Genomic DNA, 3,870 nt, shown 5'->3' with positions numbered 1-3,870 from the left:
TTCTGTTTTCACTTCAAACCACAAAAGTTTTATCTTGGGTTAACTTTATTTTCTGATTTTAAAGGTTTGCATAGGCAAAGGTGAAATTGGAACAAGCCCAAGTTATGTTTGACGAAGTATCTTTAGCACCAAGGATGTGGTGAAGCAAGGTGCCAGATGTGTATAGGTACTTGTACACAGATTCTATAGATGGACCATCCTTTGCTAATAACATGTGATAGCATCTCGCCAACACAGACAAGTAACACATAATTTTGCTTAATTTATGTTAATGAACTGATTGGTTTGTCGTCCAAGACACGAAAAACCTATCTTGTTTCTCCTTTATTCGATCAACATACTACAAATTTAATCCTAAATATTCCTCTTTCTCTGCAACTTACTGTTGATACTTTGCTGTGTAAGGGAGAAAAGAATGTCCGGTCTTCTATTCGAAGTGTGTATCGGATATGTACATAATCCATTCGAGATACGACACACTTACGAAGGCCGGAACATTGGAATTATATATGGAAGATCAAAGCGCCGCTAAAGGTGAAAAATCTTGTTTGTAGTGCATGTCTTGATTGCTTTCCAACTCACACACGCCTTCTTGGAAGAGGTGTAACATGCCCCTCTGAATGTGTTATGTGTGGCGACGATATTGAAGATACATTACATTCTCTTTTTACTTGTCCCTTGATGATTCTGGAATGGTGAGAACGAACCTTTTGGATGCTGCAGAGAAAACCTTGCATCATTATGATACTCCGACAATAGTTGTGTTCATTGATCAATAAGATTGTAACTTAATTTTGTTGAGAAATTGTTGTAACGATTCATCTTTTTAACGAAAAATCTGAGCATTTCTTTCACACCAAATCACCACACACATGATAACCAAAATTTTGAAAGCTTGAAAATTTATTTTTGGCAAAATACCACTTTTGATCCTCTAAGTTTGACAAAAGTATCGGGACAGTTCTTTTAAGTTTGTTAAGTTGCAAATAAATCCTTTAAATTGTTTTTAGTTTCAAATAAATTCTTAAAAAGGTAATAAAGACTTATTTAAAACCTTAAAAAATTAAAACTAACCTGAGATTTTTTTTTAGCAAACTAACTAACCTGAGATTATCAAAATAGGTATTTGGCCCTTATTTTTTCAACACCAAGCTTATGTTTTAATATCCCTTTTAGGTCTTAACTTAACTTGTGAACGTAAAAAAAAAAAAAAAAAAAAACTTAACTTGATTCATGAAAGCAATAATTAGCCGATCCTTTAGTTACTATGTTTTCAGATTTATGTCTTTGTATCCTTCGATTTTTTTCTTTCTTTCTAATCGTTAGCGGTTTATGTATTCTATATCACCATCACCAGACACTTCAATTTGGATACTTAGATGTAATCAATTACCCCTTCCGTCCTGTAATAGATGACCATTTGAAAATCTGTAATTTTGACCTAACTTACTTTGATCATATTTTCCTACTAATATACAAAGATAAATAATATCATATAAGATATCGTTAGATTTGTCTCGACGAGTATTTTCAAACTATCAAACTTTCATAATTTTTTCTAATATATTATTCAAGATATTTAAGCTCAAAATTAGGCATTGACATGCGTAATAAGGTCAACCATGTCAAGTATTATGGGACGGAGGAAGGATGTTTTATCTTGTTTGCTATTCCCAGTTTTACAATTATCTTTTGTGACAAAGATTCTCTAATCTTACGTAGACGACTGTTCAGCAGATGCTATTAATAGGACGACAACCAAAAAAACAAATTCACCATATGTCGTAAGTGGCTATAATCAATTATTGCTATTATTTAGTTATTGACAAAAGAAAAAAAAAAGGATATTTAGCGGAAAAGACGGTTATGTTTACGCCACTTGCTTCAAAAATATACTAATAACTAACTCCACTTGCTTTGATTTCATTTTGTTTTACAATATTACATAGCATATAGCATATGCTAATTAATTCCTAATATGCAGCTTGCAGGATTTTGGGTCTTATCTAAATATAGTATCGTGAACTTAATAGCATTTGGCCTTATTGTACATGCATCAATATTATTATTATTATTTTTGGTCACGTAGGGTACTAGAAGTGTGAGTTTGAGCCCTCACCCCTGCATTGTTCATCCCTGTATATAACAATGCATTATCTCTATCAATTGAATTAAGTTTACAGAGACACATGTCAATATTCTACATATGCTATTAAATGACATAGCTAATGTCCGTAATGTCCGTAATGATAGTTTAATGTCGATATTTTTAAGTTGGATATCCAAATCTGAGACCTCACAACTATGTGAAAGTTTGATGACATATATAAAGATAACATATATATACCTCTTTTTGTTTTAATACTACATCTATACAGTACTCAATTTAGAGTTATGTATGAAGTTTCAAAGTTATAAATACCTAGGTCCGTACCAAATGAGGTTTAACTCTAACTATTGATTCCATATTCTCTAACTCAGTTATGTCTCTTTCACGCTTCATCACTCCTCTCTCTTGCACTTCTTCAACTTCAGGTAGAGCTCTCTCTTGAGTTTTACTCTTTTTAATTACTATTTTTGTGTGCTAAAGGGCCATGTTATTTTTTACTATTTAGATGGAAATATTTGTATTTTCTTAATTTTGTGTTAATGTTGAGAGTTTGGTGAAGCTGCTACATTGAACAATTGTTAGAGTGCTACTACACTATTTATTTATAAACTTAGACTCTCTTTGCCGGTTGAATTTCCGAGTAGAAGGAAACACTTTTCTATTTTAAATTATAAGAACACAATGTTTTTAAAAAATATATTAAGTATAATTGAAGTATTACACGATCAATTATATAAAAAAAGAAGTATTACACTATCATTTATAATGTTTTTCTTTTAATTTTTTTTAAAAACCAAATATATATTAAAATATAAAACTGGCATTTTAAAATCCAACTCGCAAACATTGTAAAAGAGAAGAAAAAATATGAACTATAAAGATGGCTTTTACACTACTTTTTTTATTTTATTTAGAATTGAATATTTTAAATATGACTCCTACGGTAAAAACCTTGAAGACTAATTTTTTTGGTAAATATACGAAGTGTAAAGATGACTTTTTAAATACTCATATTTTTTTTAAAAAAGATCAGCTTCACTATTTTTCACTATTTTTGGTGGTTAAAATCGAAATACTTCATTTTTAATTTTGATTACTACTATTGGAGGCTTAACCCCATTCCCCGACTGATGTTTCTTGGTTGTACTTTATCCATTTCAAATTATATATCACTTTAACAAGGAAAAAGATACATATCGCGAGAAACTTTATCCCGAGAGTATCACGACGTGCAAATTTGTATGGGTGGTAGGCCCTGTTAATTTTCATCAGCTCATATATATGTTACTCAAGTGAGAGATCCAACGGCTGCAATGCATTCGGGACCATTTCGCTGATTTTTTCTCGGGAGAAATAGCATCTCTCCTTTAACAATTTCACATAGATTAAGAAATGTAGTTAATGCTGTATAGAAAAGAGTAATTGTGACTTGTTTTACAAAAACATCCTTCATTAATTGTATGAAAAACATAAATTAAAAGAATTGAAAAAAGATAAAGCAAAAAATAATAAGAGACATAATAAGAAAATAAACATTAGTAATTCCTTGATATTGTAAAGTGACATAATTTAGAACGGAGATAGTACTTTGTAATATAATTATGTAAATTTCGTTGGGCTCTCACACACCTTATGTGGAGGGACTTATTTTGTTTAGTAAAATATATTTTGGTATTTTCGTGGAAACATTTTCCTTTTAGACAATAACACTCAAACATGTTGGCACACACAAATTGTCACTAGACTAAACCAAACTAAAC

The sequence above is a fragment of the Medicago sativa genome, chromosome 2 (assembly GCF_051527215.1).
Source record: "Medicago sativa cultivar Bolivia chromosome 2, Bolivia_mono, whole genome shotgun sequence".
In the NCBI taxonomy this organism is placed as follows: domain Eukaryota; kingdom Viridiplantae; phylum Streptophyta; class Magnoliopsida; order Fabales; family Fabaceae; genus Medicago; species Medicago sativa.
Note: the sequence above shows the minus strand (reverse complement) of the source record.